Consider the following 16708-nt stretch of genomic DNA (forward strand, 5'->3'; position numbering starts at 1 on the left):
CTGTGGGAGGAAACCGGAGCACCCGGAGGAAACCCACGCAAACACGAGGAGAATGTGCAAACTCCACACAGACACTCCACACCGAGCCGGGAATCGAACCCAGGACCCTGGAGCTGTGAAGCAGCAGTGCTAACCACTGTGCTACCGTGCCGCCCATACCACTGTGCTACCGTGCCGCCCATGTGATGCCTATCTGAGGCCTAGCATCATCACTGGATCCTAGGCCACAGCTAAGTAAGAAATGGCAGGGGGAGGGGTTGCAGGGTACAGGGCCACAGGGAAGAGTTGGGGAGGGAGGTGAGCAAGGGCAAGAAGTGACTCTCATTGGTTCCCCAACCCCCACACCAACCAACACCCACCCCCCCCCCCTCCCCCACGCCGCACCCTACCCCCTGCCAACATGCTGGCTCCCACAGTCAGGTACTGAGTGCTTTTGAACAAGGGGCTCACCTGGGAGCACAGTGGCACAGTGGTTAGCACTGCTGCCTCATAGTGCCAGGGACCTGGGTTCAATTCCCAGATTGGGTGATTGTCTGTGTGGAGCTTGCATGTTCTCCCTGTGTCTCCATGGGCTTCCTCCGGGTGTCCCACCGACAGTCCAAAAGGCATGCTGGTTAGGTGCATTGGACACGCTAAATTCTCCCTTAGTGTACCCGAACAGGCGCCAGAGTGTGATGACTCGGGGATTTTCACAGTAACTTCATTGCAGTGTTAATGTAAGCCTACTTGTGACACTAATAAATAAACTTAAACTTTAAAAGCAACCCCACACAGGTTTGCTTGTTGTGTTCCTCACATGGCAAATCCCCTGGTTAAAACTAGCCAGAATGTGACCCTTAAGTGGCCATTAATTGCTTGCGGTTTAAAGTATAAGTTTCCTACAAAAATTGCAGTTAGTTAATAGTGTGAGTCATTTGTTCCAGTAACAATCTTAAAATGTGAAATCTTTTGGGCCATTCTTTCAGCGAGTAACTGAAAGTTCTCTTTCCTTTAGAACTTCTCAGTCTCTAAGGTGATTGTAACAATAGCCAGCCACCAAGAAAATGTGCAGGAAGAGGTTTATATGAACACCAGGGATGTTTGCAAAACCATGATCCAGAAGCACGTTTCATAACTGTTATTGGTATGGCCCCTTGGCATGGCCTGGCATGGCTTGGTATGGTTTGGCATGGCTTGGTATGGCTTGACATGGCTTGGTATGGCTCTTGCTCTGACCAAGACCACAAAATACTACTAAGAGTTGTGAACATAGCCCAGTCCACCACCCAAACCAGCCTCCCATCCATTGACTGTCTACACTTGCTGCTGCCTCAGGAAAGCAGCCAGCAGCCAGTTGATCTTTCTCTACACCCTAGCTATGACTGCAACACTATATCCTGCACTCTCCTTTCCTTCTCTATATACGGTATGTTTTGTCTGTACAGCGCACAAGAAACAATACTTTTCACTGTGTCCCAGTACATGTGACAACAATAAATCAAACCAAACTGAGTGAAAATGATGAGAAAATGTGACCAAAGCTTAAATGGTTGGTTTTGCTTTAGAAGAGAGGCGCTATTTTCTGGACACATGTTGCCTTGAGTGTAGATCCATAACCAAGGGGAATTATGAAAGACCAGTTGTAGAATCATAGTGGAAAAAACCTTGAACGAAACTACAAATCACACCGAAACTTAAAACATTAGGAATAGTAACACTGAAATTGTGAATTTTTGCTATTAAGTATAATATTAAATGCATTATTTTGCTTTTAAAATGAAACATGTTACTAAATTAATTTTCATAGCGCTGTGAAATGTCAGAACAATATAAATGTCTGAAGGGGATATCGCATTGTATTAAAAAGACAGCAGAACATTTGTCTGCCATTGACCCTGAGTAACCCACTGGAATGATTGAGGTTTGTAAATGGGAACAGACAGTCAAACAGTGAATAATGATAAGTATCTGCAATTCTGTTAGCCTACACCTTAGGAGGGGACTGTGTGTCATTTTTGTTATTGTAAAGGCATTAAAATCATAGAAAGCACACAGCATAATTTCACAAGGGTGATGCTAAAGATGGGGAACGAGTCACAAGGGGAGACTTGAGATACACACGGGAACCTTTCCACAGCAGCAGAGGGGATTGTGATTCCGGGAATTATGGAGGAGTTTGATGGAGTGAATTGGGAAAAACCATTTCCACTGGTCGAAGATTCAGTGTCAAGGGATCATCAATTTATAATTCTCAGAGTGTGTAGATTGAGGTTAAGGCCAATGTCTTTTGTTCAGTGGGTTGTTGGATCATGGCCACATGGAGCAGTTGAGATAGAGTCAGTTGGACGTTTTAAAGGAAACTTAGATAAATATTTGAAACAGGGCTATGTGGTGAGACGAGGCAACTGGGTTTGTTTTGGATTGGTCGAGCAACCAGTCACAACAGACATGACTTGACAATGATAAAAGCAAATTACTGCGGATGCTGGAATCTGAAACCAAAAGAGAAAATGCTGGAAAATCTCAGCAGGTCTGGCAGCATCTGTAAGGAGAGAAAAGAGCTGACGTTTCGAGTCCAGATGACCCTTTGTGAAAGCTCAATCAAAGATGACAAAGTGTCATCTGGACGCGAAACGTCAGTTCTTTTCTGTCCCCACGGATGCTGCCAGACCTGCTGAGATTTTCCAGCATTTTCTCTCTTTGGGTTCATAATGTGACAATTGTTCTTCCCTTGTTGCTATTTTATGCAATTTTTTAACCTATTGAAGGATTAGCACTTCTGCTGAAGGGGAGGTACACATTACATATAGCAGAGTTGATGAATTGTGGTTTTGAGACCCGAATCCTTAGTGTTAGCTGAGCCTTGCTAATTTTATACTCCTGTGCTCTTGTTCTTATTTATAGTCCAAATGAAGTAACTTGTTTTTATCAATTTATCCATGCTTCTCATTGGAAATCCAAAGTCATGAAACTTCTCAACTCTTCCTCAGTCTTTTGAGTTTCTCTTACCTTGGAGCCCTCATCTCCAGAATCATTTTAATTCTTCTTCTCTGGATTCTGTAATGTACCTAATCTGGCAGTGTCTTTCAAAGGGTTGGTGAATTGTCATTCTTCCATCTGCCAGAGATAAGGGACGGGACTTTACAGCTTCGCTCGTCCCAAAACCGTAAAATCTCGCCTGAGATCGATGGACCTTCCCATTGTCCACCTCTCGCCTGTTCCGATTCCCATGGTGGGTGGGGCGATAAAATTCCGTCCAATGCCTCACATCTTTGGTGAGGTCAGGTGAGGTCATCTGCAGTACTTTCTTTGGTGACTGAACAAGCCAGAATTTTAAAAAGCAAAGTCTGCTACAAGTGCCAGATCTGTTGTCCCTTGCCGGTGGTGTGAGTTGATCTCAACTGATGCTCCATTGTTCAATAAGATCATTGTCTGTCTCAGTTCCACTTTCTCACTTACTCACCACCTCCTTCCATTCCCCAAGAGAACAAAAACCTATCTCAGCCCTGAACATTCTCAATGATGACATGTCCACATTCATCTACATGGTGGCACAGTGGTTAGCATTGCTGCCTTGGGCAGAACAGTACCGCCCACAATATGATGAAGAGAGACACGTGACAGTAGACAGGAAAAAGAGTTGTCTGGGAGACTCGAGTAGAAGCCAGCACGAAGTTTGGGCTATACTTTGAGTTGATATTAACTATTGGTATATGATGGAAGAATGATACAGCAGCTTATCCTTTACCTTCAGCAAGTTTATTCTGCACCAAACTCGTCAGAGATACAAACTCCATATAAAATCCCCACACCAGCTGTTCCAGCTGTGTCCATTTGTACACTTTTGGAGATTGAGCCGATAACTATTATCTGTCTTTAATAAGACAATTAGCTTAACGATGTAATTGTCACAACATGCACTTATTGATACATTGACACATTGTACATATGCCAACAGTTATGTTTTACTGATAAACACCACTGTTCAAACTTACAAGGCTCGGAATCTCTTTGTGAGATATACTGAACAAACCCATACAACACACTGGCATCTCAGGAACAAGCCCAGAACGAAAGAAGGATGCTGAAGGATGCCAGAGTCTGAAAAACTAAAGCAACAACATCCTGACCTGACTGAAGTCCACCAGAACGAAGCTGGAGCTCACCTAAGATGATTGTTGAGGCTGATGGGCTGAAGAAAAATTCACCATGCAGCTAAAGGTCTCCACCAGAGCATGTGGAGGTACATTGTGAACCCTTATCGATTGCAGAGTCAAAGGACCTATCCAGGTTGCGCTACGATTCTAAGGCTGAACTAGCCTTTAAAAGTCTTCAGGACATTAATCAGTCAGAGCGTTCTGTTCTGTTTATCACTTCAGCCAGCCAGAGGTCAGTCAGTGCCACACCAAGATCTGGTGAAAAAAAACAAGTTTTACAATCTCCACTAAAGTCAGGAATCACATTTTAATATTTTTTCATTTACAGGATGTCGGTATCATTGGCGAGGCCAGCATTTATTGCTCATACCTAGTTGCCCTTGACAAGATGGTGGTGAGTTGCTTTCTTGAACCGCTGCAGTCCTGGATGTGTAGTGCATCCACGGTGTTGTTAGGGAGGGAGTTCCAGAATTTTGACCCAGTGACAGGGAAGGAACGGCCCTAACATACTCCAAAACATTCTGATGGCCCCAAATCATTGATTTAAAAATTTGTTGCAAGAAGTTGATCCCTTCGAAGTTAGTTCCATGATTGTTGTGGAAACCCACCAACACTTACTGCAGCGCCATCTTTACAAGTGAAACAACATTTAAAACTGTACTCCCCGAGCTGAAAAGCAACCATGGATAATAAATCAACCCTTTCAGATCCATCTGGCTAGACTAGGCACAGAATTGAGGACCCTTAGAGAAAAAGATTCTCAAGATACATGACAGCTTCAGCATTAGATAAGAAGAGGGCGAATAAATGAATACACTACTGTACTCTGTTGGTACAATCGCTGATGACAACATTGTGAGACAAGGAATAAATGAAGCTTCAGGTAAGTTTGAGGGTGGCCATGGATTCGCGTTCACGTCACACCACCTGTCAGGACCCGAGGAAGACAATGATCCTACCACCAAACCAAATTTAGCCAGCTCAGGCTTTAAAAATCCTGGTATCACCACATCTAAAACTGCCAGCAATATGAATTCCTGTAGATCCCTCACCATCGGACTTGCACTCTGCATCCTGCAACTCAGCATTGAGGCACTAACTGCGTCAAATGGCAACTAATCGCCCAGCAACGTGCAACTAACATGATCCGTATCCAAAGAACACACATCCCATTGACAAAGCTGGGAGAGATAAGATCAATGGCTTTGACCTGATGTGTCATGCTGCCCATCCAAAGCATGGCTGGACCACATCAGTCGACCATGACAGATGTAGCCTACTGCTCTTCCACTGAACACATTGATATCATCAAGACTGGAGCCTTCAAGTTAGCAGATGTCTACAAGCCCCCCCGTACCAGCTATTCTCCCTGCCCTAAAACACCCAGCTATATCGGAGACTTCAACAACCATCACACAGGCTGGGGCTATAATGAGGTTAATGCAACAAAAGTTGCAAATTGGGCTACACAGAATGACCTCATTCTTATCCATGAGCCCAAACAGTCAGGAACATTGCACTCTGCAAGATGGATATGCGACTACTCACCTCACCTTTGCTGGCTCAGTTCAACACATGACAACCCACCCCCAACATCATGCCAAGTCTTGCCACGCAGCCAGTGCAAACCAACTCGGCCTTCAGCTACCTACTATCACCAGCTCAAAGAAGGAGCGATGGAACCTGCGCAAAGCCAACTGGGCAAAATACCGCGAGGCACTGGAACAAAGCGTAGCAACAACACCACCCCAACACATCCCCATAGAGCAGACATACCGCTGCTTCTACATAGACATCTATTAAATCCATCCCTTGGGGATATCGCTCAGTATAACCCCCTGCCTCAAAAAGGAATGTGCTTCTCTCCTTCATCATTCTGAGGATGCTGGTGACCACGTGATGGAGTCCTTGGACTTTGCCTGCCCAGCTAGATGAGAAGAGACCATCAGAAACTTCAACTTCATTTGTTTCAGCAAGAAATGCCAGAGGCTCCTACGCCATTAGAATGTAGATAGGGGGCAGATGTTCGAGGGCAAATCAACATCTGGCAGGTGGGAGGCTGCAGGGGAGATCCCAGATAATTGGAGAATAGCCAATGTTGTTCCTTTGTTTAAGAAGAGTAGCAAGAATAATCCAGGTAATTATAGGCCGGTGAGCCTTACATCAGTGGTAGGGAAATTATTGGAGAAGATCCTTTGAGACAGGATTTATTCCCACTTGGAAATAAATGGATGTATTAGTGAGAGGCAACATGGTTTTGTGACGGGGGGGGTCATGTCTCAATAATTTGATCGAGTTTTTCGAGGAAGTGAAGAAGATGATTGATGAGGGTAGGGCAGTGGATGTTGTCTACATGGACTTCAATAAGGCCTGTGACAAGGTCCCTCATGGCAGACTGGTGCAGAAGGTGAAGCCACATGGGGTCAGAAGTGAGCTGGCAAGGTGGATACAGAACTGGCTCGGTCATAGAAGACAGAGGGTAGCAGTGGAAGGGTGCGTTTCGGAATGGAGGGCTGTGACAAGTGGCATTCCTCAGGGATCAGTGCTGGGACCTTTGCAGTTCAAAATATATATAAATGATTTGGAGGAAAATGTAACTGGTTTGATTAGTAAGTTTGCAGACAACACAAAGGTTGGTGGATTTGCGGATAGCGGTGAGGACCATCAGAGGATGCAGCAGGATATAGATAGATTGGAGGCTTGGGCAGAGAGATGGCAGATGGAGTTTAATCCGGACAAATGTGAGGTAATGCATTTTGGAAGGTCTAATAAAGATGGGAAATATACAGTAAATGGCAGAACCCTTCAGAGTATTGATAGGCAAAGGGATCTGGATGTACAGGTACACAGGTCACTGAAAGTGGCAACGCAGGTGGAGAAGGTAGTCAAGAAGGCATACGGCATGTTTGCCTTCATCAGCAACGGGCATTGAGTTTAAAAATTGGCAAGTCATGTTGCAGCTTTATCGAACCTTAGTTAGGTGGCACTTGGAATATAGTGTTCAATTCTGGTTGCCATACTACCAGAAGGATGTGGAGACTTTGGAGAGGGTACAGAAAAGATTTACCAGGATGTTGCCTGGTATGGAGGGCATTAGCTTTGAGGAGAGGTTGGGGAAACTTGGTTTGTTCTCACTGGAACGACAGAGGTTGAGGGGCGACCTGATAGAAGTCTACACGATTACGAGGGGCATGGACAGAGTGGATAGTCAGAAGCTGTTTCCAAGGGTGGAAGAGTCAATTACTAGGGAGCATAGTTTAAGGTGCGAGGGGCAAGGTTTAAAGGAGATGTACAAGGCAAGGTTTTTACACAGAGGGTGGTGGGTACCTGGAACCCGCTGCCGGGGGAGCTGATGGAAGCAGATACAATAGTGACTTTTAAGGGGCGTCTGGACAAATACATGAATAGGATGGGAATAGAGAGATATGGTCCTTGGAAGGGTAGGGGGGTCTTAGTTAAGTCGGGCAGCATGGTCGGTGCAGGCGTGGAGGACTGAAGGGCCTGTTGCTGTGCTGTAATTTTCTTTGTTCTTTGTTTTTTTTCTTTGCCACCTAGGAGCAGCCCAGCAATCACTAACACCAAGCTCTCACTATCTGTAAATGCCAGCAAATTAGTGACCCATCTCCTCCATATGGGAAATGCGTCCTTGGAGAAAGAAGAGAAAAAAACAAATAAAGACTGACTGGAAAGCCTTTCGAAGCCAATACAGGTACAGACCATGCCCTGAACTCTTCACTGCAGTGGAGGTGCTACAAAAAAATCAATCCTAGCATTGCTGCTGGCTATGACTATATTCTCCCTGAGTTCCTCAAACACCTTAGCCACATGCCTGTTGCTGGTTAGACTAATTCCGCACAAGGGTTACTTGTGAGGAAGACTGCTTAAACCCAGGCACATATCCAAAGGCACAGTGGCACAGTGGTTAGCACTGCTGCCTCACAGCACCAGGGACCCGGGTTCGATTCCCGGCTTAGGTCACTGTCTGTGCAGAGTCTGCACGTTCTCCCTGTGTCTGCATGGGTTTCCTCCGGGTGCTCCAGTTTCCTCCCGCAGTCCGAAAGACGTGCTGGTTAGGTGCATTGGCCATGCTAAATTCTCCCTCAGTGTACCCAAACAGGTGCCGGAGTGTGGCGACTAGGGGATTTTCACAGTACTTTCATTGCAGTGTTAATGTAAGCCTACTTGTGACACTAATAAATAAACTTTAAAGTTATCGGCCTCCCAAAAACAGGCAAAAAAAACAAACTTATCTTCAAACTACTGACCAATATCTGTGCTCTCTGTATGCTGCAATATCTTAGAAAAAGCATCTTGCTGCGGATAGAGGCAGAGGTGGAGAACAGATTAAAAGTTGAACAAGCTGGCTTTCGGAGAGGGTGACGCACATGTGACCAAGTTCTTGCCCCAACCACATTGAAAATGGCTTTGAAAATAATGTCAGAACAGGCGCTGTTTTTCTCAATCTCACTGCAGCATGTGACAAGGTTTCCTTGTTAAAATCTCAAGCATCCTCTCTCTGTGTGTTACTGATGCCATCAAACTATCACTCCAAGGTAGACGGTTCAGGGTGTACACGGGTGATGAGACAAGCCCCTGGAGGAGACAGTCCAACGGGCTTCCCCAGGGACCTGTTCTAGTCCCAACTCTTTTCAATCTCTATATCAATGATCTGCCTCCAGCCCTGTCTCTCAGAAGTTCACCTATGCTGACGATATCTGCTGTGCCTCTCAGGCTCGGCTGCCCTTGTCCTTTTGGGTGGCAGGGGCGATTGGTTTGGATGGTGTTGTTGAAGGCACCTTGGCGAGCTGTTGCATTGCATTTTGCAGATAGCACACACTGCTGCAACTGCACGCCAATGGTGAAGGGAGTGAATATTTAAGGGAATGGATGAGGAGTTGATCAAGGGGGTGGCTTTGCCTTGACATTCAGGCTAATCATGGAATGGGAAGGAAAAGACAGAACAGAAAATACTTCCAATATATTTCTAGATGCAGGTGTTGATCGAGTTATAAATGACCAATAAAAGCCAAACCCGTGACCAGAGGGAAGTGATATTGATGTTGTCTTTGTGACCTCCTTATACTGTGAGAAATCAAACCACTTACAGTTAGGAGTTTCCAAATTGTCAAACTGGACTTTGTCCATTGCCACTTCTTCAACCTAACAAGGCGCCATCAGCATCACGGGCCCATTAGGCTGCTTCGCTCCATAAACTAAACATTCAGGAGTTAAAGTAATCTTCACCGCGGACACTGCAGGAAAGGTAGAGAGCAGTTTGCAGTAGATTCAGAAACATTAATCGGATGCTTCGAGATTTCATTTCTTTCTGTGAAAGAAGCTGTACCCCGTGCTCTTTTACAAGCTCACCCCTCCTACCTTCCCTTACCTTCAGTCAAGTTTGTGCTCGAACACATTTTAAAAGTTGCAAAGTATGTCAGGCTCTCTCTGTCTCCCTCTCTCTCTCCCTCTCCAGTGTTTATTTTGGTATCTTGTGGAAAAGTATGTCACAGTGATATCTTAACGAATGATGGTTCCTCCCTTGGCGAGGAGCCATGAACAGAAGTTGTACCATAACAGATAATGTTGTTATGAGGATGGTACAATACATTTTAGGAGACAGTAAGACAAAATATCATTGTACTTTGTTTCCGACACAGTAATCGGGCTATTTCTGCTTTGTGCATGTTTGCGTATGTGTGATTTTTTTTCTTTTGCCTTTTTCTCTCTTATCCATCAATTTTAACTTTATTCTGTTTTATTTAGTGATAATAGCTACTAATGCCACACTGACAGCATAAACACTAACACCGCTAGTACGAAACTGGAAGGTATGCAGGTGCTTAACCACTGTAACAGCAATGCAGCTATAACTTGAAAACTCTAATTCCCATTTCATTCTGTAGTTCTCCACCAACGTTGAATGCGCCGCTTTTGGAACCGGCACACAAGGGAATTGAATAAAATGTCAGGCTAAATTAGATTCATAATTTTAATGGGGCTGTGTAGCAGTTTGTTGGAAGCAAGATTAATTTACCCTAAGAATGTGTCGAGCGGAAAGTCGTTGTAAAGTGGAGTATTGGTGAATCTCATAAAAAGTGAAGAAATTCAAAATAATTGGGGTAACTCTGGGCCGGTAAACTAGCGGAGTGAATCAATGTGATCATGAATGAAAATTGGGTCAGTTCTATAATAGGTGAACAATCCGTCCCACCAGTTTACTGCCCCACAGGTGAAGGTGAAGTTAACTGCATCAGTTTGGAGAATGTGTGTTGCAAGTTATTTCGTTTTATAGGAAATAGGACAGACAAGGACAGGCACAGTGGTTAGCATTGCTGCCTCACAGCGCCAAGGACCCGGGTTCGATTCCCGGCTTGGGTCACCGTCTGTGCGGAGTCTGCGCATTTCCCCCCGTGTCTGCGTGGGTTTGCTCCGGGTGAACAAAGAACAAAGAACAATACAGCACAGGAACAGGCCCTTCGGCCCTCCAAGCCCGCGCCGCTCCCTGATCCAGGAATGAATCCTGAATCCAGGATCCCCGCCCAATTTTCCAGCCTATCTACATACCAATATCCTATCCACCGAGCTGTCCCTCACAGCTACGATGCTTTGTTCATTACAACCTATTAACTCACCCCAACCCCCCCATTCCAGACCATGTGATCTCCAGGGAGAGGCGAAAACCCAGAGTGAAAAACCCCAGGGCCAATATGGGGAAAAAAAAATCTGGGAAATTCCTCTCCGACCCCCTGAGGCGATCGAAACGAGTCCAGGAGATCACAATGGCCCTGATCGGAAAATGCTTCCCAACCCTAGTCATTTCCACTTCCACGAACATCATATGAATTCCCTGCCCCCGAGACAGGTTCCCAACTATCCGCAGTCTCGCTCTGTACTGGCACCAGCAAGATGATCATAGAATGAAGCCTTGAAACGAGAAACAAGGAACAATTAGCCCGCGCCGCTCCCTGGTCCAAACTAGACCACTCTTTTGTATCCCTCCATTCCCACTCCGTTCATATAGCTGTCTAGATAAGTCTTAAACGTTCCCAGTGTGTCCGCCTCCACCATCTTGCCCGGCAACACATTCCAGGCCCCCATGACCTCTGTGTGAAATATGTCCTTCTGATATCTGTGTTAAACCTCCCCCCCTTCACCTTGAACCTATGACCCCTCGTGAACGTCACCACCGACCCGGGGAAAAGCTTCCCACCGTTCACCCTATCCATGCCTTTCATAATTTTATACACCTCTATTAAGTCTCCCCTCATCCTCCGTCTTTCCAAGGAGAACAACCCCAGTTTCCCCAATCTCTCCTCATAACCAAGCCCCTCCATACCAGGCAACATCCTGGTAAACCTCCTCTGTACTCTCTCCAAAGCCTCCACGTCCTTCTGGTAGTGTGGCGACCAGAACTGGACGCAGTATTCCAAATGCGGCCGAACCAACGTTCTATACATCTGCAACATCAGACCCCAACTTTTATACTCTCTGCCCCGTCCTATAAAGGCAAGCATGCCATATGCCTTCTTCACCACCTTCTCCACCTGTGACGTCACCTTCAAAGATCTGTGGACTTGCACACCCAGGTCCCTCTGCGTCTCTACACCCTTTATGGTTCTTCCATTTATCGTGTAGCTCCTCCCTACATTATTCCCACCAAAATGCATCACTTCGCATTTATCAGGATTGAACTCCATCTGCCATTTCCTTGCCCAAATTTCCAGCCTATCTATATCTTTCTGTAGCCTCTGACTATGTTCCTCACTGTCTGCAAGTCCTGCCAGTTTTGTGTCGTCCGCAAACTTATTGATCACCCCAGTTACTCCTTCTTCCAGATCATTTATATAAATCACAAACAGCAGAGGTCCCAATACAGAGCCCTGCGGTACACCACTAGTCACAGGCCTCCAGCCGGAAAAAGACCCTTCCACTACCACCCTCTGTCTTCTATGACCAAGCCAGTTCTCCACCCATCTAGTCACCTCCCCCTTTATCCCATGGGATCCAACCTTTTTCACTAGCCTACCATGAGGGACTTTGTCAAACGCTTTACTAAAGTCCATATAGACAACATCCACGGCCCTTCCTTCGTCAACCATTTTGGTCACTTCTTCAAAAAACACCACCAGGTTAGTGAGGCATGACCTCCCTCTCACAAAACCATGTTGACTATCGTTAATGAGTTTATTCCTTTCTAAATGCGCATACATCCTATCTTTAAGAATCTTCTCCAACAACTTCCCCACCACGGACGTCAAGCTCACCGGCCTATAATTACCCGGGTTATCCTTCCTACCCTTCTTAAATAACGGGACCACATTGGCTATCCTCCAATCCTCTGGGACCTCACCTGTGTCCAGTGACGAGACAAAGATTTGCGTCAGAGGCCCAACGATTTCACCTCTCGTCTCCCTGAGCAGCCTTGGATAGATTCCATCAGGCCCTGGGGATTTGTCAGTCTTTATATTCTCTAACAAACCTAACACTTCCTCCTTTGTAATGGAGATTTTCTCCAACGGTTCAACACTCCCCTCCGAGACACTCCCAGTCAACACATCCCTCTCCTTTGTGAATACCGACGCAAAGTATTCATTTAGGATCTCCCCTACCTCTTTGGGCTCCAAGCATAAGTCCCCACTTTTGTCCCTGAGAGGTCCGATTTTTTCCCTAACAACCCTTTTGTTCCTAACGTATGAATAAAATGCCTTGGGATTCTCCTTAATCCTGTCTGCCAAGAACATTTCGTGACCCCTTTTTGCTCTTCTAATTCCCCGTTTGAGTATTTTCCTACTTTCAATGTACTCCTCCAGAGCTCCCTCTGTTTTTAGCTGCTTGGACCTAACATACGCCTCTCTTTTCCTTTTGACCAGTCCCTCAATTTCCCTGGTTATCCACGGTTCTCTAATCCTACCCTTCCTATCCTTCTTTTTTACAGGCACATGCTTGTCCTGTAGCCCTAACAACCGTTCCTTAAAAGACTGCCACATACCAGATGTGGATTTACCCTCAAACAGCCTCTCCCAATCAAGAGCTGCCAATTTCTGCCTGATCCCAATAAAGTTAGCCTTCCCCCAATCCAACACCTTACCCTTGGGACACCACTCATCCTTTTCCATCACTATCCTAAAGCTAACAGAATTGTGGTCACTATTTGCCACATGTTCCCCAACCAAAACTTTGAAGACCTGACCGGGCTCATTCCCCAGTACCAGGTCCAGTATAGCCCCCTCTCTAGTCGGGCTGTCCACATATTGTTCCAACGAACCCTCCTGTACACATTTTACAAATTCCTCCCCATCCAGAGTCCCTGCCCTCAGCGATTTCCAGTCGATACCAGGGAAATTGAAGTCTCCCACTACAACAACCCTATTTATCCAGTATCTCCTGACATATCCATTCTTCCACTTCCCTTGGGCTGTTGGAGGGCCTGTAGTACACCCCCAACATAGTGACTGCGCCTTTCCTGTTTCTAAGCTCCACCCAGAGTGACTCGCTACACGACTCCTCCGAATTGTCCTCCCTCTGCACCGCTGTAATATGCTCTCCAACCAATACCGCTACTCCCCCACCTCTTTTGGCCCCTCGTCTGTCTCGCCTAAAACACTTGTACCCTGGAATATTCAGCTGCCAGTCTTGTCCCTCTTTCAACCAAGTCTCTGTCACCGCAACCACATCCAAATTCCTCGTGCGCATTAAGGCCCCAAGTTCGTCTGTTTTACCTGCTACGCTCCTTGCATTGAAGTATAAGCACTCCAGACCCCCAGGCTCAGTGAGGTCGTCCTCCCCCAGAGTGCTCTTCTTCTTTGCCAGCCTTGTCCCAGCCCCAAGCTCGTCCCCAGCCACCACACTTATAGACCTAATAGTTTGATCCCCACCCCCCTGCCATACTAGTTTAAACCCCCCCGAACTGCACTAGCAAAGCTCCCAGCCAGGATATTTGTGCCCTTCCAACTTAGTTGTGACCCCTCCCTCTTGTACAGGTGCCATCCTCTCCTGAAAACCTCCCATTGGTCTATGAAAATAAAGCCCTCCCTCCTGGACCAGTCCTTTAGCCAGGCATTCATTTGAACCAACTCCCTATTCTTAGCCTCACTGGCACGAGGCATTGGGAGCAGCCCAGAGATGGCCACCCTAGTGACCCTACTTTTTAACCTATTTCCCAACTCCCTGAATTGCTCTCTTAGGTGCTCCGGTTTCCTCCCACAGTCCGAAAGACGTGCTGGTTAGGTACATGGGCCGTGCTAAATTCTCCCTCAGTGTACCCGAACAGGCGCCAGAGTGTGGCGACTAGGGGATTTTCGCAGTAACTTCATTGCAGTGTTAACGTAAGCCAACTTGTGACACTAATAAATAAATTTTTAAAAATTAAAAGTTGTTGTGAAGATGCAATTAGTGTATTTTGCAAAATGCATAAACAACTATTGTCGGTTATTATAACCTCTTAAGAGATATTTCATCGAAGGAACTGTTTTAAAAAGAAAGCATTTTTACTGCAGTACGTATCCTTCAGGGACCTTGGTCCTGCAGATGGCTGTTTAAAGCGTTCTACTTTCTTCTATGTGGTACTGAGGGAACGGTAAGGAATATGTGGCAAACAGCAGAAACTTTCACAAAATGCGACTTAAACTGTACTTTGTGCACCCCCCTTCTCTTTTCCCCCTCTGTGTATACAGAATCAATGCGAGATAGATATATACATGAATTCAGGGTTTTTAATAGCCTTGGGAGAGTTTTCATGTTTGAATTCCAGCAATTTAATACCCAACCAGCTATTCCCTATCCTGTATATTCCATTGAAGGAATAATAAATGATCACACTAGGGTTGCCAGCCCTCCAGGGTTGGCCTGGAGTGTCCGGAAATTAAGGATCAATTTCTGGGACTCTGCTGTGCGCAATTCTGGGGAGAAGAAAAATCATCAGGGCATTAAAAAAGATAGTTTAAAAAAATTTTCTTTGAACATTTCCTTTTACCAGACAGAGAAATATTGAAAATGGTTGGAAGGGGAGTAAAAGGCTATTTGGCTGACAGTCATAGCTCGTCTAATTGGGTAGTGAGCGAGTCGTTTTTTGCTTTCCAATTGGTGTAGGAAGGCAAGTCCGTCACAAGGATGAACGCACTGGCTGACAAACGGCTGGGGTGCGGGGGCAAGTCATGTGATGAAACCTCCAGGAATATATTTAATCACAGTTGGCAACCCTAAAACAACCCTAAAACACACCACGTGGTGAAATTTGAATTCAATAAAAATATAGAATTAAAAGTCTAATAACGACCATGAAATCATTCTATGGGCGGCATGGTGGCACAGTGGTTCACACTGCTGCCTCACAGCGCCAGGGACCCGGGTTCAATTTCAGCCTTGGGTGACTGTCTGTGCGGAATTTGCACATTCTCCCCGTGTCTGCGTGGGTTTCTTCCGGGTGCTCCAGTTTCCTCCCACAGTCCAAGGATGTGCAGGTTAGGTTGATTGGCCATGCAAAATTGCCCCTTGCTGTCAAGAGGATTAGCAGGGTAAATGTGTGGGGTTACGGGGATAGGGCCTGGGTGGTATTGTGGTCGGTGCAGACTCGATGGGCCAAATGGCCTCCTTCTGCACTGTAGGGACTCTATGAAAATTGTCTCGGTTTCATTACATCTCAGTAATATTAAATGACGTTTTGAAGGGTTGGAAAGTTCCATTTCTGCCTAATGTAATTTTTCCTTGAAATTCCATGATTTTTACACTGGTTTGGCCAATTTTGGGGGGGAATTTGGGCTGGGAAAAAAACAGCACAGCTTAACAGAAACTCCATGTCCTGGATAGAACCATGGGTTGACCTTAAGCAATCACTTGTCTCCATAATGAAGCACAGAAGACTGTAAAGTGGCAGAGGTAGCACCGCAGTGCTCGGTGCTCCACTCCACAAGATGTGTAGGTTAGATGGGTTAGCCATGATGAATGTGCAGGGTTATGGCGACAGGCGGTGGCATGGGTAAGATAGTCTGTTGGAGAGTCAGTGCAGACTGGATGGGCTGAATAGCCTCCTTCTGCACTGCAGGTATTCTATGATTCAATGATGACCGAATAGCAGCAAACTGATTCATCCATAATTCCCCTTATTATGGTCTAGAAATTTGAGTGTGGCAATTTCCATATGTCCAGGAGGTCTGTGACACATTCCCTGCATCTGATTTGAGAGGCCTGAGATGCCCTTGATATCGGGCCCAGGGCTCATTTGAGTGAGCCAGTGAGCAGCTGGACTAGCCGTCGAAGCCTATTTGAAAACTCCATTGTTATGGTGGCTTTCAGCTAAATAAAAGAGGGTGAGAATCGGGAATGGCGGGTGATTGAGCAGGATGTGGTGATGGCTAGGTGTGGCTAGGTGGTGGTTTGGGGGGGGGGGGGGGGGGGGAGAGGAGGATAAAGATTTTTGGCGACTGGGGAAGGGCTGAATGACCCAAGTTCTCTATGGTGTTGGGAGGTGCACGTCTGAACGGCCAACTTCAAGTAAACACATTGTATAAACTTGCTTTGCCGGTGGCAGCCCAAGAACCACCTGTTGGATCACACAAGTTTTACTGTGAGCAGCC

The sequence above is a fragment of the Mustelus asterias genome, chromosome 26 (assembly GCF_964213995.1).
Source record: "Mustelus asterias chromosome 26, sMusAst1.hap1.1, whole genome shotgun sequence".
Classification (NCBI taxonomy): Eukaryota; Metazoa; Chordata; class Chondrichthyes; order Carcharhiniformes; family Triakidae; genus Mustelus; species Mustelus asterias.